The 23,997-nt window shown below is 36.3% G+C and overlaps 1 pseudogene; it reads right to left on the bottom strand.

Moving 5' to 3' along the window:
- LOC149572473 (choline-phosphate cytidylyltransferase 2-like) overlaps nucleotides 1-23,997 on the bottom strand; it is a 52,865-nt pseudogene that overhangs the window by 4,595 nt on the left and 24,273 nt on the right.

Here is a 23,997-nt window from a genome sequence, read left to right as displayed (position 1 = left end):
TTTCTCATCTCATGAATTACATTAGTGTTTGGTGTTTCACATGCATGACTCATGACTCCTTATTCCTATATATTAGTTCTTATGTCTTATCCAAACTCCTAGACTTTATTTCTTTCTTAGTGACCTAACCTAGGTGCTCTCGCACCATACTCCTCCCATGAGATAAAAAGTCCTCCTAGGACTTTAAGAGGGAATGAGAGAAAATTCAATACCTTTATTCTTGAAATCTCCTTCTACACCCCAAGTGGCCTCACTATCTAGTTTTCCCTCCCACTTTATAAGATGCTTCATGTAGGTCTTGTTCCTAGTCAGCTTGTGCACTTTAGAACTCAATAGTTTTTTAGCTTGCCACTTGTTTGTAGATGGCTTGGGTAGGGTTTCTACAATGTATTTTAGGTCTCCATCCTCTATTGGAGCGGAAGATGGAGTGTGGCCCTCGTATGCTACTATATCTACAACATTAAAAGTAGCAAAGATGCCAATATCTACTAGTAGATCAACTTGGTAGGCCCACCTTTATCATTCGTAGTTTGTGCGATTCTCCCTTGGACAACTTATGCTTGTTAAGATGGACCATGACATAGTCCCCAATTTCCAATTGGACATCCCTCATCTTGGCATCTACCCTTTCCTTCATGTTTGTTGTATTCTGCTCCAAGCTTTGTTTGACGATGTCATGAACCTCTTTCATGGAAAGAGAAAAGTCTTCAGCCACTCCACTAACATTTGCACATGCCTTCATATCCCTTAGCTCAAGAATACCTCTAGGATGCACTCCATAATCCACTTCAAAAGGACTCTTCTCAGTGGATCTATTGATAGTATCATTGTAAGAATACTCTTCTTGTCCAATAATGTGGTCCCAACTTTGACCATACTCTTTGGTCAAAAACCTTAAGAGGTTCCGCAAGCTCTTATTAACCACCTCTATCTACCCATCTATTTAAGGATGGTGTGTAGACCCAAATGAAAGGTTGGTACCCAATTTTGCCATGGAGTCTTCCAAAAATTACTCATAAATTTAGTGTCCCTACCAGAAACAATGCTAAGAGTAAAACCATGTATCCTTACCACTTCTCTAAAAAATAGATTAACAATAGCACATGCATGATGTGTGGTCTTACATGGCAAAAAATGAGCCATTTTGCTGAATCTATCCACAATGACATAGACATTCTCATAGCCTCACTTTGTCTTAGGTAGCCCCACCACAAAATCCATGCTCAAACATTCCCAAGGCCTTTGAGGAATGGGCAATGGTTGGTATAACCTTGCATTGGTGGAAACTCCCTTGGCTTTCTGAAAAACAATCCAAGATTCCATATATTTCTTCACATCCATGCTTAATGTAGGACAATAATAAAACCTTTGGACCAGATCTACAATTTTATGGACTCCAAAATTCCCACTCAAAGCACTATTATTCTTCTCTTGTATGAGATTTTCTCTAATAAAGCCCCTTAGAACATATAGTTGATTGCCTTTGAACAAGAGGTCTTCCTATAACGTAAAATCAAAGTATTCCTGATGAAAATGGTTAGAATAATCAATACGCGCCTTATGAGGTTTTTCAAATTCTAGATCATCAAGATACATATCCTTGAAGTTCTCAATCCCCACACTCCTAATCTACACTTCTTGTACAGTTAGCAACCTACAACTGAGTGCATTTGTAATGTTGTTTGCAATTCCTTTTTTATGTTTTATGGTGAAGGTATATGCTTGAATGTACTCCACCGACTTCATGTTCTTGTGACTCAACTTGTCTTGGGAATTGAGGAAACTTATGGACTAATTATCAGAATACACCACAAATTCTTTAGGCGATAGATAATGCCTCCATTTCCTTAAGGCTTCGACAAAGGCTTACAAATCAAGGTCATAGGAAGAATAATTTATCTTGGCTTCATTCAATTTTTCGCTATGAAATGCAACTATCTTACCCTCCTGGCTAAGTACTACTCCAATGGCAAGGTTATTGGCATCACACTCAATAGTGAATAACTTCTCAAAGCTAGGTGGGACTAAAATAGGCTAGGTGGAAATCTGATGTTTCAACTCGTCAAAGTTCCTAGTGGCTTCATCAGTCCATTTAAACTTGGCTCTAATCCCACCTTTTATAGTCTTTAGAAATGGTGCACAAATATGGCTAAAATGCTTGATGAAATTCCTATAGAATTGTGCTAAGTCATGGAAGCTCCTTATCTCTGATGCAGACTTGGGTGTTGGGAAACTAAGTATAGCCTTCACCTTGCTAGGATCCATCTAGAGTTGTCCTTGTGAGATGAAAAAACCTAAGTAGACCAACTCCTCCTTCATAAAATCACACTTTTCCAAGTTGATGGTGAGTTGAGCATCATACAACTCAAAACTAGACTTGAATGCCTTAAATGTTCTTCCTTGGTACCAATGAAAAACAAGATATCATCAAGGTAAATTAGAACAAACTTACCCAAGTAATCATAAAATACTTCATTCATGAGCCTCATGAATGTGGAGGGGCATTTGACAAACCAATGGGCATCACTATCCATTCATATAACCCTTCAATAGTCTTAAAATTTGTCTTCCACTCATCTCCCTCCTTAATCTTGATTTGATGATACCCACTCTTCAAGTCAATTTTGGTGAAGTTCTTTGCATTGCCCAAATAATCAAGTAAGTATTCAATTCTTAGGATTGGGAAGCTATACCTAATTGTTGTCTTCTTGATTTCTCTTGAATCCATACACATCCTCCAAGTACGCCCCTTCTTTGGGACCAAAATAGTTGGTATTGCAAATAGGCTTACACTTTTCCTTATCAAGTCATGGTCTAACAACCCCTGGACTTGCTTGGCTATCTCCTAATGTTGGCTTGGTGTCATCTTATATGATGCCTTATTAGGGAATTCTTCTCTAGGGATGAAGTTTATTTGATGTTTGATAGCTCTCTTAGGTGGTAATGTGTGCTCTCCATCACCTATAATGTCATCAAATTGATTTGACAATTCCTACAGTTCCTTAGGTAATTGTGATCTAATTATTCATTTTTCATTTTGGGGCTTGACAAAAATGGCATACCCTATGCCTTTTTCTTCCTTTATGATGTTAAGGAACTTCTCACCTACCATGAGTCCATTAAGTGTTAGAGTAATTAATTGTTTTCACTTATTAATTAAATCACTTTGATTTAATTAATTAAGTTTCCTATTACTCTAGTTTTCTTAACCTATCTTGTAGGTGAATATAATTAATATTTTATTAATTATAATGTGCAACCCTAGCTTTTTTAGGCTTTAGGTTACCCTTTTTGGGTTTCGATCTCCTTTTATAAGGATTGATCTCTTTGTATTTTTCATTATGAAGAATCAATTGAATAATATTTTTTTTCTTCGTCTGAGTTTTTCAAATCGAACCCTTGCCTCTTCTTGTCTTTTTCTTTTTCATGACAAGTTTTCTACATGCAGGTTTTCTTGGGCTTCATGGATTTGTTGTGCACTTTTTCTAAAATCCTACATGGTATCAGAGCCAAATCTACTATAGCTTGTTCGATGTTTCTAGGAAAAGGGAGAACAAGGGTTTGGTGGATCAGATCTAGTGTTTTTTTAGATTTTTCTAAGCAAATAAGGGGATCACCAATTTTTGGAGTAGATGGAGGCCAAACGGACATCATAGATGGATCCAGAAGGTGTCAAAATCCCCATTTTGATATGAAATTTGTCTGATTTGAACAACGTTGATCTGGGAGGCAAAAATATTTTGTCATACAGGGTCGTATGACCTATGCACACACTCTGAGGCCACTCTGAGGCAAATTTTTTTTAAAAATATCAGCTTTTAGCCATGGCGGTTAGAAAACTGTGTTGGAACCACTAGCGATTACCGCTGGTGGTCACTGCGAGCGATTATCGATGGGGGTCTGCTAGTGGCCCGTAGTGGCTCCACCAGTGGTTGCCACCACGGCCCCACTATAGCTTCACCCAAGGCGGCCCTCCACCAACCCACCACCCCGGCTACCGCTCCGCCGGCGGCGTGGCAGTGGTTGATTTTTTTATTAAAAAAATAATTTTTTCATGCATTCTAGAGGCCTTGGAGGTTTTTTTCCATAACTTGAGCATATAGACGTATTTTTTTTATCCAAAAAATGTATTGGAAAGTTGGTTCCGAGACGAAAATGTTGGTACAGGTGTTTTTGGGTTTTGGTGCAGTTTGGTTGCCTATTTTGGTAGTCAAAGTTGGATGTTCTGTTTTGCACTCCAGGAGGCATATCTTGAGCATCCAATCTTCGATTTTGGACTTCTTTATATCACTGGAAATCTCTTTCTGTGCTCTTTTCAGTGATGCTAGTTGTTGTTCTAGATTCTACTCTAGGCACATTTTATTCAACCTTTTGGGTTTTTGCATGCTGGTGGATATCCTGGCTGTTTCAGGTTTGGGGATCAATTTTGTTGCTTCAGATGCTTTGTTTTGGGCTGTACCTTATGTTGTATCAGCCTTATGCTTTTTTTGACCATTGTTGATATTCATTGTAAGCATCTTTATGCAAACGAACTGAGATAAAGTGCCATTCTCGTGTTTCAGGATTCTTTTCATCATTATGGTTTGTTGTACTTACACTATTTTATAAAGTGCCATGGGGGGGGATAGTTGATTTCCATTTAGGCCCTCTTTCTTTGTCAAGTGAGTGTCCCTTCCATGACATTAGCCTCATGATGTGTCGGTGACACATGCCTTTATAGGTGTCTGTACGTCACTCTCGATGTGTTTAGTTCCTGTATTATAGGAGATTTTTGGCCCACCTTTTCAATTTCTTATCACCTCACCCTGTCTGCATTAAGGGGGTGTTATATTGTTGGTTCTAATGCTTCCTTGGTTCGATGGTTCATTAGTGTGAGCTATGTATCTAGTACCTGATCCTACATACTAGGTGATTGTAGTGGCTAGCTACCTATGCATTTCAGTGAGATGGATCAGCTACCATATAGACACACTCGGTTCGTGCCTTCTATTTCCATGGAGGTTCTTCATATCAGCACCTTTTGATAGAGTTTTATGGCTTTTCATGCTTCAGTGGTTCTCTTCATGATCTCTCCTTGTTCCTATCTTCTAGAACATTCTTTTCTATCTCTTTTTGGAGTAGGGTTTTTCCCCTGTGGTTTTCTCTATTTCTCAATTTATAGAGATTTCCTTGTATTGGGTACTTGATCAGGCCTTGTTGCTAAGACCCATTTTTTTGCTTTCATAGTTGTGCTAGGTTAGCTTACCTCCTGAGCTTCGCTTGAGGGGGGGTGTTCGAGTAATTAGTTGTTTTCACTTATTAATTAAATCACTTTGATTTAATTAATTAAGTTGCCTATTACTCTAGTTTTCTTAAACTATCTTGTAGGTGCATATAATTAATATTTTATTAATTATAATATGTAATCTTAGCTTTTTTAGGCTTTAGGTTACCCTTTTCGGGTTTCAATCTCCTTTTATAAGGATTGATCTCTTTGTATTTTTCATTATGAAGAATCTTTTGAATAATTTATTTTTTCTTAATCTAAGTTTTTCAGATCAAACCCTTGCCTCTTCTTGTCTTTTTCTTCTCCATGATAGGTTTTCTACATGCAAGTTTTCTTGGGCTTCGTGGATTTGTTGTGCACTTTTGCTCAAATCCTACATTAAGTTCCATCATTGTGTTTCTCTCCCCTTCTAACAAAGATTGAATGGTGTAGGACTCTTCACCTTTCTTGAATTTGTATACATTCTTCCTACCATCATATTGTGCCTCTCTATCATATTGCCATGGTCTCCCTAAAAGGAGATGGCATACATCCATGGGTAGTATATCACAAAGCACTCTATTATTATACCTTCCAATATTGAAGTCTACCCATGCTTTTTCTTTCACCTCTACATGTTGACCCTTATTTAGCCATGTGACCCTATAAGAATTATTATGAGGAAGCTTTTAAGTTTCAACTTGTCTACTGCTTCTTCTAACACCAATTTATCATTAGAACAAGAGTCAATGATAGCCTTACATTCCTTGTTTTGTACCTTGCATTTGACCCTATACAGGGCTCTCCATTGATTTAGCTCCTCCTTCATGGGCTTCTTGATGAGTGTCCTCCTAAACATCATATTCTCTCATTCTTTTGAATCAAGTGGGAGATCTATTGGCTTTTTGTTTCTATCATCTTCTTGAGCATAAGCAACCTTCCTTTCACCTGATGAAGAAGCCTTCTCTAGACACCTATAAGACATATGTTCTAGTTGGTTGTAGTTATAACATTTCATGGTGCCAAAGTATGAAGGTCCTCTTCCTTGACTGTTACTTCTACCCCTAAAACTATTATTACCCTTGCCTCTTTGGTTGAATCCTCCTCTTGGATTGTTTGAACCACTTGTCTTATTTGGTTTACTATCCCCTTGGGGTCTATGCTTGGCCTCTTCCACCATCAAAGTTCCCTCTCTACCTTTTCCTCTACTTCTATTGCTGAAGTCTTGCTTCTTCTTCAAATTTTTCTCAACCTTAAGTGATAACTAATAACACTTTTGTACTATGTTAGTAGTCCACAATTGAATCTTCTCTTGAATATTCCACCTTAAGCAATTGAAATACCTTTCTATCTTGATGCTTTTAGCTTCTTGCACCTTGGATCTAAGGCATATCTTTTGGAATTCTTAAGTATAGCTTGCCACATCATTATCTCTTTGCTTGAGACTCTACCTTTTGGTATGCATTTGTACTTCAAAGTCCTCAGGAAGGTAAGTTTTTTGTATTTGGCTCAACATACTCTTCCAATTTGCATGGGGTTTCTTACCCTCTTTCACTCTCTCATCTTGAAAAAACTTCTACCATGTGAGAGTTGTTCCTCTCATCCAAGTTTCCTTTTCCACTTTCACCTTTTGAGCTTCTGTTACATTCTCACTTTCAAAATAATTCTCCATGCCCTCCAACCATTCCAAGACATGGCCTATATACAACTCTCCACAAAAAGTGGTACTCCTTCTAATGTTTTCCGATTCAATTCTTTGATGGCCCTAAGAATAGGTTCCTCTACTATTTTAGGATAAGGTGTGGGTGCCTCCTCTTCATTAGACACATGTTGCTTCTACTTGCTACGTTCCTCCTGCTGATTGACCTTATTGGTCATTGCTTCAATATTGAGAGCTTCTCTCTCAAGGGTTTTCTCCAAGGATGTTATATTAGCCTTCAACTCTACATTCTCCTCATCCTTCTCTTGAACCTTCTTAGCCAACTCTGCATTTGTCACCATGGTGGATCCTATGGAGGTTTCTCCTTCACTGCCAGACATGCACTTATTTTCCCAAAATCAAATTTTTCTCTGATATTAATTTGATAGGACTAGTCTAGGGAATGTAGATAGTAGATCAACACTCCTAGCAATCCCTTACTTACACAATTTCCCCTTAATCAACTAAGAAGAAATTTTCCCTTTGACCATACCATCCATTCATGCTTTCTCATTAGCTTTGAACTTCATTCTAAGCCTCCCTAATGGTTAACTTGAACTTTCAAGGGTTGGAGGCTCTTTCTAGGGTTTACTAGACTTCTTTACAACCATTTCCCACAGTCCATACATTTGGTTTCTATATGATCCCCTCAAACTCATGCAAATCCTCTATTAGGCCTAGTAGCTCTCAATTAGCCCTCCTAATGGACTAAATCGGGATTTATGCAAAATTTTCCTCAACGAGGCCCAGAAAAAACTCCAGAATGGAATAACATTTTCCAAGGTCTTCAAGATTCTTGGGGTCTTGGGTTCCCAACTTCTGCTGGATGTCGTAACCCTATTTTTAAGGGTTTTTAGGGTTTAATGGCCTTTTAAACTAGTGTACAACAATATCTCTTGCTCCTTCCCTAGGGATCTTGGAAACTTGTCCTTTAACATGGAGTGAATCTATTCAATTCTATACCATGCTACAACACCCACTCAATCCAAATAGCTCTATCCTTGCAAGAAGATTCTTGGTTCAATTTCTAGCCAAGTACACCATTATCTTGCCTAGGGCTTCCAAGGAATTGGCTTGGCCTAATAGTTATGACTCCATCCTTTTTTCCAAATAACATACAAGATGTCTACTATCATTCCTCAAGGTTTCATGAGGTTTCAACCTGTTGGGACTCAAAATTGAAGCCTTGATTTTGAGTGCCATCCGAAAAATTAAGCCCTATAAGTGCTTTTTAATGCATGTGTACTTGATTGTCCTTTTGAGGCCTAAGAGGTGTCTAATGTTTCTAACACCTTGCATTTAGTATATCTACTCGTCCCATGAAGATAAATTTCCATTCCAAGTCATTCTGTGAAGTTTCGTTTTGAGCAATGTCCAAATTTGCATTTTTGCCTAAATGTCAAATAGTGGCATGAGGCCTAGTTTGCATCTAAATATCTCAAACCCAGTAATGTTTCATGAATCACATATTTGGGAGTGTTTAGTATCCATAGAGAGAACCTATGTTTCAAATTTTGAATCATTTTGATATGTTTTGACTAGATTTTGAATCCCTCAAAGTTGGGTGTTTATTGTTGTCATGTTGATGCAAATTATTCAAAATTCTAGGAGGCCCTGTTCGACTTGTTATAACTTTGATTTAGTTGATCAAAATGAGAAAATTCCTTTTGTATTGCATTCTAGAGGTTAGAGATTTATTATGTTTCAATTTTGAGCTTATAACGAATCCGTTTGATCAGTTTTGGAACATGGTTCCGTATGCAATTTGCAAAGTTCTACTAGTGTCATAAAGTGCATATTGGTCAGTACCCCTGTTCGTGATGCCATATCTCTGAATCTATGATAGATGTGATCAAGTGGCTTATAGCGTTGTGTTCTACTCTGAAATTTTTTTAAGTGTACCAGTTTGTAAGTCTTAGAAAATCTGTCTGCACACTTTTCCAGGTCCACTCCATTTGCAAAAACCACCTTTCTACCAGTGTTTCCAATCTTACAAATCTGAGTAGCACACTTTGACTGCTCGCCAAATTTGCCCCGTAATTCATCATGAGCCTTAATCATAGATTTATATTGTCCTCATGACAATGAACCAATTCCCCAATTTTCATTCCCCCTAGTGTTAGTTTGCCCTATTTTTGATGTAGAATCTGAACACAATTTATTGTTTTCTGACATGTTTGAGTCTAGGTAGTTTCAAATAAGAAACTTTGATAGTCAATATCTTTTGACTGAGGATTCATAATGAGACAAGATTCGACAAGGTATGAGTGCGCAGAACAGAGAATCAATTCGTCTAATTTTAGAGCCCAGTCAGGTATTTTTGTTAGTTTTTAAAGCAAGTCAAAGGACCAATTGGCCAGACATTGGCAGTCAGCAAAAAGAGGTGAAATGAGTTATAAATGATGGTTCAGTTATCAAGTGTAATTATGACCAATACTAGATATTCTTCAGATTTGTTTGAGATGTCAGTTGTTCAAAAATGAATTTATTTTTAGCTAGACCCACTTTGGAATCTGATCGATTCCATCAGATTGACATGACATCACAGGTGTTGGTTATGCCTATAGAAGTTATGATTTGTGATCATTGAAGTGGTTTTTTCTCTATGCATGCTATCATTCGATATCATAGGCTTATGTGAGACTTATGTGAGATTATATACATACTGAAAAATAAAGGGAAATCCTAAGATCCACATACTTTGAAGTTACTTTATAAATTTTTCTTCCCATAAGAATGAAATCTAAGACTCTTCCGAGTCCAAGTGAAGCTCTAGCAACTTTATCGAAGGAATCTGAATGCATCAAGGGAATCTAGAGTGTCGTATATTAATTTTCCAATCCAGTATCAATCATTAATTAATTTTTCAGTCCTATGGTGTTTACCGATCAAATAATTGGAATGTTGGTTTTGGTCCTTGGAGAGTTAAATGAATAAAAAGGTCTACCTTCTTGAATCATGACTGAGGCAGCAACCTATGGGAGGGAGGCTTTGATAAGACCGCAACAACCTAGGTTTGGAGGGAGGCCCGTAGCTGTTGATCTTGTTGATAAAGGTAGCATGGGAATAGCAGCATACGCACCACCAGTTTTGTTTTCAAAATTTAATATTTGTGCTTCAACATTATGAGGAAGTTGGATTTTTGTCATAGTTTTTAAAGAATCTCAATGAAATTAGAGTGGAGACAGCTAGCCCCAAGGCTCGGTGCTATGAATGGGAGTGATAACGTCCCAAGTAAGACAAATATGGGAGCCGCCAATCATTCTTATCCCTTCTCAGCTTGCATTTTAATAGCACCTAGATTGGTATGTGTGTGAAGTTTGGAGTAGGCCATTGAAAGATGCACAATAGTATGTCTCCTCTGCAGTGTGATCAAAAGATGATTGAGTGAAGACTTGCGGAATAGGGCTCAGCATGGAAAGGAAGAGGATCCCGTAGCACAGTACATAAAGCATCCAAGTTCTTCTTGTTATACATAATTCTTAAAAGAAAAGCCATGAGCCTTCCTTGCTCACAAGAGGGGCACAAGCGACCAATGTTAAAAAAGGTAGCTTAAGGGTCTTGCGCTTAGCCATTAAATTTTTTGAAGTGGCCTCATTTTAGATGCTTTTGCTTATGTCGAATGGGTGAAGGAAGATGCTTGATTTAAGCACATACTTGTCCAGATGTCACCTTCTTTTTCTCATGTTTTTCCAAGATTAAAACTGCGGTGGAAGGTGGTGTATCCCACCCTCCTATTTTCGATTCCTCGATGAGAGCTCTTCCATTGACTCCCAGCAAATGGAAGGCAAAGTTAAGCATCACAAACTGTTCAGAAACAGAGAGTGACAAGATTTCGAGAACAGAGAAAACCAGCTTAAATTAAGGGAGGAAATCACTACTGCTGGATGTAAGAAATGGGCATGAATGGATATCGGCCATTCTTAGAAGCATAAATAGACCTGATGTTGATTGCTTCAGGAGTTTGACTTTTGGAATTTCAGATATAGAGATTTTGCATAAAGACTAAGAGGGACTTCTTTGCTTCTTGTGGAAAAGGACAAACATTTCCCATTGGCGACGATAGATACAGAAAATCTGACATTTTTATGTGTTGCACTTGGGGAGAAAGCGTTTTTTGTTTTCCCTAAGTGGTGAGCCACGTGAGGATTCATATGCGTCGATAAAAGGAAGCATCAATCAAAAAAACAAAAATTTCCTTCCCATCCTAGCTGCAAGAGCAACATTCAACAGGGATCAAAGGATCTATTTCAAGTTTGACTTGCCAAGGGAGGAACGAAGTAATTTCTGCGCTGGTCCGAGAAGGCAAGTTGAGGGAAATGAAGACTGGATATGGTGGCGCATGGGCAACTCATCTGGATTTGATCAAAGCATGAAGATTTTTAGGCATTTGCATATAATTTTTAACATAAAACTGGTGCCATAAATCTGGAATACTGACTGATAGATAGATGAAATCACATGGATGGAGGATCCACGTTTCTGCATATAGTGCCCTCTTTGTTTTGGAGGATTTAGCCTGTGAAATATAGGCCGCCATGGCTCAGTTTTTTTGAAATAGGAATGATATGTTTAATCCCACATTTGTAGTGTGGATGCTCTTTTTAGTCTTCAAATACATCAACACACTGTAATCTATTCTTTAAAGGGCTCATGCCTTTTGAGACACAGGGCAAGTTCATTGTGGACCCTAATCAAACTGATGATGTGGATTTTTTGGCAAATTGTAAGGCGACAAGTGGCAGTGACTTGGCACCAACTAAACTGAGTTGGACGAATCAGATATTGACATGTGGTAGAGGCTTCAAGATGTGGCACACAAATTGAGGCACTAATGTGGTGGATAGTGCCACTTATTGCGACATCACTATGTCACAATGATGTGGCAACCTGTTGACATGTCATGCGACATAGTGACTGCTAACGTGGCAGGCTAATGTGGGGCAGTGACGAGGTGCTGACATGGTGCTGCCAACCAGATGTTGATTGAGGTGCCATGTGTTGCAACATTGCTATGTCACGATGACGTGGCAACCTGTTGATGTGTCATGCAACATAGCAACTGATGACATGGCAGGCTGATGTAGCACAGTGATGAGGTGATGATATGGTGTTGCCAACCAGATGTTGATGTGGATCGAGGTGCCATGTGTCACGATGTTGCTATATCGCGATGACGTGGCATGATGCAGACTAGGATAGTGACATGGAGGATGACGTGGCACAATGATATGGTTGCCACATGGAAAAACAAAGGACCAATGACAGAGTGACACAATACGACGTCGCTATGTCACAATGATGTGGCAACTTGTTGATATGTCATGCGACATAGTGACTGCTGACGTGGCACGCTAATGTGGGGTAGTGATGAGACGATGATGTGGCGTTGCCAACTGGATGCTGATGTGGATCGAGGTGCCACATGTCACGATGATGTGGCAACCTGTTGACGTGTCATGCGACATAGCGACTGATGACGTGGTAGGCTAATGTGGCATAGTGATGAGGTGATGACGTGGTGTTGCCAACCAGATGCTGAAGTGGATTGAGATGCCACGTGTCATGATGTTGCTATATCGCGATGATGTGGCACGATGTTGACTAGGATAGTGACATGGCAACTAGTGACGTGGAGGATGATGTGGTCGCCACATGGAAAAATAGAGGACCAATGAGATAGTGACACGTGGTGGGTGTCAGGTGACTGTACAGAAATCAACCAATCAGAGTGTGACATGTGTCAATGCCGATCAAACCAGTTCAAATGACCTAGATGGAAAATGGTGAAAAAATTCAAAAAATCAATATTTTATTATTTTCCATAAAAAATCATGTGCAGGGTCATTTTAAATAAACAAATGATATATTCTAAAGTTTAGACTTTAGAAAATGGTCAAATATTTGCTCAAATGCAGTTTCAAGGCCATGACATGAGCTGAATTTTCAAACCAGGATTCTGGGTGTTTCTGATAAGCCAATATAGTAGTATTATATATCCCCGGAACCGAGAGAGAACAAACTTTCAGTTTATGGAGTTTTTTTTTTTGTACAGGAGGCCACTGGTTCATGTTATGCAAGGATTTGCCTTAGGTGCCCAATTCTCAGTTTCATTTAGTTGGGGCAGTTCAGATTTGGTTTCCGGTGAAATGGTGAACTAAGTGAATGTAAAAGGCAGTAAAAATGCAGTTATGGGTGAGTTTTGTCACATCCATGTCAGTTGAATCAAGGTATCATGAGCATTTTATGATGCATTTCAGATATTTTGGTAACACAAGGGTTTTCATCATTGAGGAAGAGATATTTTGGGTTTGTTACAAAATAACAATGAAAACCATATCAGATTTCATGGGTAAAAAGATGAGAGATGCTCTACAACATCAAAGAATGAAGATTCAAGTGAACACATGTCACTTCCAAATCAGATCCGGGACTTCATTCATCTCCTATCTCTCTCTTTCTGATTCATTATGGAAGTTCCAATCTTGAGTTTTCTCATATTTGTGAGACCAAGGTTTCCAATTTTAAACATATTTCACTACTATGATACCATTTTCTTTAGCAATTTCCCTTGTAATGAAAATCAAGAAATAAGAATAAAGATAGTTATGATCTGATAGACAGTTTTACATTTCAATTTTATGCATCTTATTGTATTTGTTTCAAAAAAATGAATGAAAATGCAACAAGTTAATCTTCATTTTGGTATCTTGTCTCCCATTCATGTTGTTTGTGATCTTTTGTGTTTTGTAAGCAAAGAGTAGGAAACTCAGTTGCAATTTGTTGGTTGTATATGTTGATTAATTTTACTTAGGAATCAAGGAGTCATGTAAATGCTTGATTTATCATAATAGGATTGTAGATTTCATGAAGGGATAGGTTGAGTATGAGGTTCAGAAAGATGCAGATGTCTAATTCACAAGGTGAATAGATAGATCAAAAAATCCTGATGTATGGGATATGTCAATGAGTTTCAGGGATGTGTGTTAGGGGTTTGTAGGATTTCCCAATAGATAAGGCACTTATCAACTACAGGATCAGTGTTATGTTGTTCATGTCGTGTTTTTCTGAAATCAACATCATTAATCAAATATTTTTCCCTTTTATGTTAAAAGAACTAAAATGTGATACCCTCACTTAGCTTAGCAATTTCTTTGGCCATGTTATTAGCTATTCCATGGCTAAGATTTTTGTATAAGTGTTCGAAGATTAAGGGTTTTATCTACTTTGTTAGATTCAAGTGTATGTTTTAGCAATGGTACTATATAAGTGAACCAGAGGTCCACCTGCCTAGGTTTTGCAGAGCTCGAAGTAGAAGAAGGGTCTAGCCTTATAGTTGGCTCAGTGTCTGAAATGGTATGTTGAAGATGGGAAGTAGCTATCCCTAGACATATCTTGTTCTCATTGGGGTAATTTGAAACCGTGTTGTTTCAAAACACCAACACAGCCATGGGGAATACTAGTAGACATCTTTTTGCCAAATCTGTCTAGTAAAAGCCAGGAAGCAAACTATTTAGCAAAACAATTATTGTGCATACCAATGGATTGATTAAAACTTTTTTTTTTAAACTTAGTAAAAACAAAGTAGAAACTGTGTTACAAATAAAAACACTAGTTCAAATCACATAACAATAAAAAAACTCAAACTTTCATTCCATTTGACATTAACTTGTTGATATGTTGTAGGATGTCATACAATCCCAAAATTATGAACCGTACAAAAATGACTTCCAAGGCCTTACATACTCATTCCATACCTAACTAAACTAACTTTCATTCATTGGTAACCCCCTAGTAACTATTAACCAATTTTGCAACTTTTACAAGAAAAGCTACACTTTTTGCAAAATTGATAATTTTTACATTTGTGCATCTTAGACTTGGTAGGTCTATAGCTTATGCCCCCAAAACATACATGGAAGGTATTTAGGCCATAATTAGACCATTTCCATGTCTACCTACTACACTATGCTTATTTGGCCCTCTAAAACCACTTTTGCACTTTTGCTCCTAACTGGAAACAAATGCATCATTACAACTAACTTGCTCATCTCATGCATTACATTAGTGTTTGGTGTTTCACATGCTTATTTCTATCTATTAGGTCTTAAATCTTATCTAGACTCCTAGAACTTATTTGCTTCTTAGTGACCTAACCTAGGTGCTCCTGTCGAGATAATGGGTGTTGCACACATTGCATAATATTGTTATTTTATTATGTAATGTTGTGCCTAGATGGACGTGCAACATGTAAAGATTCCCATGGAATATTCTTGATGAGTTGTATTGTAACATTGTGATAATATTTCATGTAATTATTTAATATTGGAGAAAAAAATTAAATGCCCAATATTAAATGTGGGGTCAGTGGGTTAGGTAGCACATGGTTTTAGCACATGATTTATGTAATACCACTTAGTGGTTTTGTGGGACTTGCTACTATATAAGCAGCCACAAGGGTAGTTATTGTAGAGAGAGAGTGAATGACAAGGAGAAGACAAAAGGCAAGAGTCGAGTGGGACAAGGCTTGACAGGTTAGCCAAGGGAGCATTTTTGAAAGTTGAAAATATGGCATGGGATGTGTGGATTCATGCTTGTTCACATAGTTTGCTCGGTTGTGGCTATGACCATGAAGGCTTCCATGATTGTATGGCAATGGTATTTTTGTTGAATAATACATGGTGATGGATGCTTTTGGAGGTTGGGTTTTTCCCTCAATGAGGGTTTCCCAGGGTATATCTTGTGTCACATTTTGTGGGTATGTTGTCTTTTCTCTTGCATGTGGATTTTAATTCCGTGTTTATTTAAGATTTATTATGGGTTATGTGGAAACGGTTATATTCTTTGTTGCCAAGTTTCCTTACAAGTGGTATCAGAGCTATGGTTTTATTATTGTAACCCTAGATTGAATCCATGGGAATGCATGAGAGGATAAAAAAAAAGGGCAAGATATATGACTTATTTATTGCAGGTCTAAGGGTTTTGGATTTACTGTTATGATGGGATGTTAAAATATTTGGGCATGTGAAATTGTTGGACAAAAGGATTTTTTCCGATGTTTCATTTAAAATGAAGGTTTTGGGGGGTAGCTTGCAGAAATGACCTCTTGGGTAAAAACAGACCTCACCTTTGGATTCGGGTCAATGTTTTCATAAATTTTGATATATAATATGCCCTAGTTTGCCCATGTTAAGAGGAAATGAAAGAGTTTTTTGGTTTCAGCCCACAATGGCCGTCAAATTTAATCCTGTCGGAATTTTCGTCACTGAAAAAATTAAAAATGAAAAATCGTACTAAAAATGGTAAAAAGACTGTCTTAGTAAAATGACCATAACTTTCTCTCAAAATATCAGATTTCAGAGTTCTTACAAGCGTTGGAAAGCTAATTCAGAGCACTACAACATGGTGTAGGTTTGGTTGTCTGATTTTGATATTTTGTCAAGTTTTGAGAGGCCTAAAGTCAGATGTTATTTATTTTGAGCACGGATTAGGGCATAACTTGGGCATACGGAGTTGGATTTTGGACTTCAAGTAGTCAACGGAAAGCTCTTGGAGAGCTCTACACATTGGTTTAGATTTGGTGCAGGTTTGGCATGATTTATTTGTTGATATATTGATCTGAACAGTTTATAAGTATATTTTGACTATGGTAACATTGTGAGTTTATGGCATTGGAGATTTAAGTTTTGATGTCATTGTATACTCAGTTCATATTTCAGATTGGTCTCATGATGATATGGTTATCAGTGTTTGGTTTGGATATGCATGATGACTTGTTGGGTCTACAAGTTGTGCAGTGTTGTAAGCGGTCTATACTTACAGGTTGCATTTATAGCTTGGTTATGGGTTGTCTTTGCCCATTGATCTTTCATTATTGATGCATATTCAGATTGGTGGCTTGGATTTGGGTTGTCTATGCCCTAAGTCACATGATTTTATCTTCATGTAGAAGGGATGAGATGTTGTTACCAGGTACAGTCATGGCAGAGGATTGTGGTTGACTATGCTGACAAGTTGGACATATTGAGAGCCAGATGCTCGGTTCATGGATGTGATCACGATGTCATGGATTTTGGCATGACATGATTGGTTATACAGGTACATCCTTGATGTTCATTAGCTTGAATTTTCTGATTTGGTTATGGTGGTATATCTTCTTGGTTGAGGATCATGGTTATTTAATTTCTTTTGAGGAGCTCATGATGTGCACTTTGAGTTCTTTGATGGTTTGATGCCTTGGTTGATTCTCATGGTTAGAGGATGGGTTTTCATCATATGTCATGGATAGCTTGGATACATGGTTTAGTGGGAGCTTGTGACAGTGATGGGGTGACAGTGCAGGATTAGTTCCTGGTTTAGTTTGGATCTTCATGTAGGAGATGGATTTTATGATGCCATAGGTGACTTGGTACCATAGTTGAGTGGGAGTTGTTGGCATTGATATATTTATTGAGTGTTTGCAGATGTTGGAGGTTTGTCTTAGATCCTATTGCTGCAGAAGCGTCTTTGACATTTGCATGGTGCACTTGTTATCTTCATGGTGGGTGAAGATGGTTAGATCTTGAGGACTCATGGAGTTCTTGGTTATCTTCATGGTGTATGGAGATGGTTCTTCCTGGTATGTGGAGATGGTTTTCTTCATGGTGTGTGGAGATGGTTGCATCTTGAGGACTCACAAGGTTCTTGGTAAAGGTGTGGCTTATGCTTTTATTTGGCATGTTATCCTTGGTGTGAGGATGGTTTCATTATTATGTCATGGTATACTCTTGATACGTGTTTAGAGTTGTGACATGTTATGGTGTGTTCATGTGGAGCATGTTATCTCTTTGGTTGAGATGGTAAGATCATGTTGTCATGTTTATGTTCCTGAAGCCATGGTTGGAACTTTGACATTGATCTTGGTTTAGTTTCTTGGTATTGAGTACACTGATCATAAGATGGATACTTCATGATATTGCTATGTTGCATTTGGAGTTGGCATGGATTGATCGGTTACAGGTGCTCATGGATACTTAGAGATGGTGGTGATGCTGATTTCTCTTGGATTAGAGAAGTATTTGTTGGGATGGTTGATGGTTTCAGTAGGAAGTCCGAGGGGTAGTCACCTGATATGGACTTGAGAGGAGATTGTTCTTAGATGAGTCTTGGTTGGAGACTTGGGTATCTTGATGAGCATTCTCATTCCCCACTCTTGGTCTACTCGGCAGTTTGCTACTTGAGAGGTATAGCCCATTGTTTCTCTCAGTTGCATTACATTTATGCTTGTCTTTCATGGAAATGGATCTTGAGCTATGGTACATGAGTTAGTTCTGGAGGGTTCATTTGAGAGATGGCTTTAGCATTGGTTATCTCCATGTGCATATGTTGTTATGCTGGTTGAGTTTGGGAGATGGTTTTATGTTGGGCATTTTCTTTGGATTAGGAATGGTTTATGAGTTTGATCTTCTTGTGAGAGGCTTACATCCATGATTAGTTATATGGTATGGTTTGGGTGTTGTTGAGGCTTCTTGTTGGGATTTTATGGAGGAGATCATACTTGCACAGTTTACATCTAGAGGTGTGTGTAGAAGGACATGATACAGGTTATGATTTGCATGGTTTCTCTAGTCTTGGTTATCTTCCTGGATGTTCAATTTTTCTTATATTAGATTTGAGATTGGTTAGAGATTGTGATCACTAGTTTGTGCTCATGTATGTCATGTGAGAGATGACATGGTTATTCCTTTATCTCTTTCCTCTGTTGGTTGTGGAGAACTTGGGAGAGCATTGAAGACTTGTTATGAGAATTGTTCTTGCAGGTTATCAGTTGATGTATTGTGGATGTCCTTGATACTACATGGATTCACTTCTTTGAGATGTTTTGAGTGGATTGGTTATAGATTTGACATTATCTTTTGCAGTGGGAGCTTCTTGGTATATATGTGGCAGGTATTGCTCTTGAGGCTTGTGATTGCAGGTTATAGATTGGATATGTCGGTGATATGAGATTCACTTGTTATACCTTTGAGGTATGGATAGTTGGATGGGTTTGGCACTTGCTGTGGGTGCTATTTCAGCTATGGATATTTTGACAACTACGGATACATGTGATTACCTTTTGGATCAGGTTTTTGTGCTTGGAATTTCAGTTGGTACAGGATTTTATGATCTTCTAATGTGACAGGTTGGGTGGTTTTCTCTTTGGATGGCTTCTATGTATGTCCAGTGGTAGTGGCATAATAGGAGGTGAGATCATTCATGTTTGAGATGCTGGAGACTTTGATTTTGTTGCGGGTACCAGGATGGAGCACTTGGTGTATTTTGATCCATGATGGTGGATGTGCTAGGAGGGACTGTTCCCTTGTTCATTTATGTGGCTACGGATTGACCCTATGCAATGTATACAACAAGTGGGAGATTGTTGAGATAATGGGTGTTGCACACATTGCATAATATTGTTATTTTATTATTTTATTTTATTATGTAATGTTGTGCCTAGATGGACGTGCAACATGTAAAGATTCCCATAGAATATTCTTGATGAGTTGTATTGTAACATTGTGATAATATTTCATGTAATTATTTAATATTGGGAAAAAGAATTAAATGCCCAATATTAAATGTGGGGTCAGTGGGTTAGGTAGCACATGGTTTATGTAATACCACTTAGTGGTTTTGTGGGACTTGCTACTATATAAGCAGCCACAAGGGTAGTTGTTGTAGAGAGAGAGTGAGTGACAAGGAGAAGATAAAAGGCAAAAGTCGAGCGGGACAAGGCTTGACAGGTTAGCCAAGGGAGCATTTTTGAAAGTTGAAAATATGGCATGGGATGTGTGGATTTATGCTTGTTCACATAGTTTTCTCGGTTGTGGCTATGGCCATGAAGGCTTCCATGATTGTATGGCAATGGTATTTTTGCTGAATAATACATGGTGATGGATGCTTTTGGAGGCTGGGTTTTTCCCTCAATGAGGGTTTCCCAGGGTATATCTTGTGTCACATTTTGTGAGTATGTTGTCTTTTCTCTTGCATGTGGATTTTAATTCTGTGTTTATTTAAGATTTATTATGGGTTATGTGGAAACGGTTATATTCTTTGTTGCCAAGTTTCCTTACAGCTCCTGCACCATATAGACAATCCACTAATGAGTCATCTCACTACAAGTTAATGGGTAGCTAATCCATAACCTCAATGGCTCAAGATGTTAAGTAATGAAGTATGCAGACCATTATCACATGAGTATATATTTATTAAAGCAATATAAGAGATACAAAGATAAATTAGAAGAACATGTGATTCAAGTAATATATCAACTCAAGATCATGATTTACCTAGTATGTTGATTGTTATGTACCAAAGGTAAGGGTTATGAGGAGTAATGACATATTGCCTTCAAATAGGAACAAGTTAACTTCAAGATGGATCAAAATATCTAAAAATGGAGGGAAATTCCAAGAACAACATCCTCTTCATGAAGAATAAATAGATCAAATTGGATGAAAACTTCATATAAATATCATCTTTCAACGTGGATTAAATAGAACCAAATGGAGGGAAACTCCATATAAATACCATCCTTTAAATGTAGAATAAATAGATCAAAATGGATGGAAACTCCATATAAACATAATCCTTTCAAAGGAGAACAAATATCATCTTTCAAGGTGGAACAAATTGAACCAAATGGAGGGAAACTCCAGATAAAGTAAGTGCACGCCATTATAGGATGGAGGAATGCTCCATGGGTCGGGTAAGGCAACCATGTATCAGCTATATTGAGGGGTCCCTCTTAATATGAGTGAGATATAATTGAGGGGACCTTGATAGTTAACCTTGAAAAAATTGGCTCCCTATGCAACTTACAAAAAGATACAATAAACTTCATATAAATCAATGGTATAAACCATAAAGTGCCAACATGGGCATAAAAAGATGCTTATAAAGCATTAAACTACACCTATGTGCAAATCAATAGAGCATAGTAAAATTGAAGGCAATTGTGTATGATAATTGATAATCCCAAAAAGAATTGATGTAAATGAAGTGATACTTGGAAGAGCAATGAGAAATATAAATGTATGGATATCAAGTAGAATGTTATTGAGGGTGAACATAGGGATGGAAGGAGTTTAAGTATTAAACATAATTACTTTATAGAAGAATGTACCCACAACTTACTAATCATCACAAACACTAAAATTTGTATATTCATCGAGACATATATGTGTGCACCCATATATACTTGAATATATATACCTTTGAAAGAATATATGCTCAAATGATAACTCAAACAATAACTCAAATGCTTGAAATAATTATGATTTAACATCAATTATTCTATAAGCCACATACCTTGTTGTTTGATAAGGATTAATCTAAAATAAAAATAAATTTATCAATCAAGGAGCTAGAAAATGAGTAAAAGCAAAGATCTATCTCACCGTTTGTGATATCAAAACCTATTTTGGTCAAATTTCATTTCTCTATCAAAACTCAATTTTATTCAAAAACTAAAAATACCCTTTTATAGATCTTAGATTCAATATCATCATTATATAAATTTTTGAGTGTTTTGATTAGTTATAATATGTTAGAATTTCAAAATATTATAAGTTGATATTTCAACATTTTAGAAGATGCTCACTTAAAAAAGGGAAAACAAATAGTAAATCATACAAAAAAAAAAATTTTTAAAAATGTTTATCTCTAGAGGAGAGAGTCCTCTTCATGAATATGTATTTTTTTCTCAAGACAGTGTAGATTTGATTGGGAAGTTTTGACGAGAGGAAAAAATTGTTGGCTTCTGAGAAGGTCGATCTTGAGTACTTATAACAAAGAAAATATATATCAAAAATAATTATTTCTTTTTTTGTGCAATAGATATACATGTCATCTATAAGATATTTTCAAATCAAAACAAAAAAAGACGATTTGCATATTTTTTTGATAGGAACTACACCCTATATTTTTTATAGTTAAAAAAGGGACTTCAAAATAAAATAAATGAATAAATTCTTACTCAATTTTTTTTGAAAAAATGATAGGCATAAAGTTCATCCAATTCTACACATTTCATCAGTTTACATCATTTTCAAATTCTAAACACAAATACCTTTTTTTTTGTCATTAATGGTGAACTGTTGCATTTTGTATCATGTTTCTTCATAAAAGGTGACACATATTTGTGCTTTTACCCATGTTAACCCTCTTTTTTCACATACCTTTTCTTCTTTAAGAGTTTCAAGAATTTTTATATATAAATAGAACATGAACTTTAACTGACTTGAAATTAATCCCCTCTTTAGGTAGAAATGATGTCAAAAGGGTGAGATGAAATCCTTTTATAAGAGATAAGGGAAAACTTAGCGTAGCTAAAGAAATATCATCTCGACTAAATATTTGATGGCTTTACTTTGGAGATTTAAAAAGCATAAGTGATTGAACTAAATGAGAAGTACAAGGTATAAATATAATGTACCTTCAAAAGGTTGATTAAATAACAATAAATGTACTCCAACTCATGGATATGTAATTTTAATTGAACGAATAAAGACAAAATACTTCTCATAAATATTAAAGGTATGATGAACATTAGTGTAACCAAATATTAAAGTAAGCAATATGGGAATCATTCCAAAACCAATGTAATTACCTCTTTGACTTGGATAGGACAAGTTCAAACAAATTTTATGTGAGAAAAACAAATTAAGCTGGACCTAGAAGTAAAATAATCAACATAACCAAATCGTAATTCAAACAAGTAAGTGAAACTAAAGATATCATGATAAGATAAAGAAATTATATCTCCTCTCTATTAAAAGGAAATTTAATAATACTAAGTGTAAAAAGTACAATTTAACAAAGGGACTTTTAGCCTAAGAAGTAAATTTCAGAATTTCCAAAGCTACATGAGAAAAGTACAATTTTACAAGAAAACTTAGTACTATAAAATCTTCTTTAAAATATAATTATCTCTTTAAAATAAAGAATATTTTAAATAATAAGAATATTAAAAAATGAAATCCATTTAAACATTTTTTTAAATCTTAGACTAGTAAAGTTAAATAATAAAAAACTAAAAGATAATTTTGAAAGAAAAAACTCCTATTAAACTATTAAAATAGAAAATATTACATAATTTTTTTTAAAAAGAAATGTTATTAAAAAAACATTTACTTCTATAGATTTGATTTGGGAAAAGTGTTTATTTAAAAAAAATAGAATGATAGAAAAGAAATAAATATTTTAACATATTTCTTATTAAAAAAAGTAACACATTTTTTTATTACAAAATTATTAAAATAAACTTGCCTAAATGAAAAAAGATTAAACAAAATTGAAAAAGTAATTATTTAAAATTATTTTTAATAAAAACTATTTCTTTAAAAATAAATAAAAAATTAAAGATATGTTAATAAAAAACAATAATAATAATAAAGAGTTGTTAAGTTGAGATATAATAATTTAAAGGTCTTTAGAATAATGTATCTGAATGAGGTGACGATTATTAGTTGTGCCTATGATAGGAATACTAATGCATTCATGAGAGTGCTTTTAGTTTTTCAATCTAAACAAATGAAATCAAAATATTTTACCACTTGTATAATCTATTTTAATGTTTCTTTTCTAAAAACTATTTTTATCTTGGTATGATATATTAAATTAAAAACATCATGCTCTTCTTCTGCGTTTGCCATTGATCTCGAGCAGGTAATGACAAGAGGAACTATTAACCATTTACTTGTATGCTATTTCATTCTCTCAGCGTTTTGGTGCATTCATATTAAGTCGGTTGATTGTCCCGGGCATTGTTATCAGCAAAAGCTTCTTCATCCAGGTAAAATATTGAAGAAAAAGCTATTTTACGCATTGTCTTCTCTGGTTGGGTGTTTTCCCTAAATTATTTTCTGTTTGTCTGTCGCACTACCATCATATGTCTTGCCTTTGGTGGAATGTTTTCTACAGATTAAGTGGGTAAATTATCATTTGACACATACATATATATAGCTGAATCCTTGCTACTGCAGAAGAGATCAATAACTTCGGCTGGAAAACGGAAAACTAGGTATTTGTC

Source organism: Cupressus sempervirens, chromosome 2 (assembly GCF_028749045.1).
Source record: "Cupressus sempervirens isolate cs-2001-9-10 chromosome 2, ASM2874904v1, whole genome shotgun sequence".
In the NCBI taxonomy this organism is placed as follows: Eukaryota; Viridiplantae; Streptophyta; class Pinopsida; order Cupressales; family Cupressaceae; genus Cupressus; species Cupressus sempervirens.
This window is presented reverse-complemented; position numbering and strand designations above follow the sequence as displayed.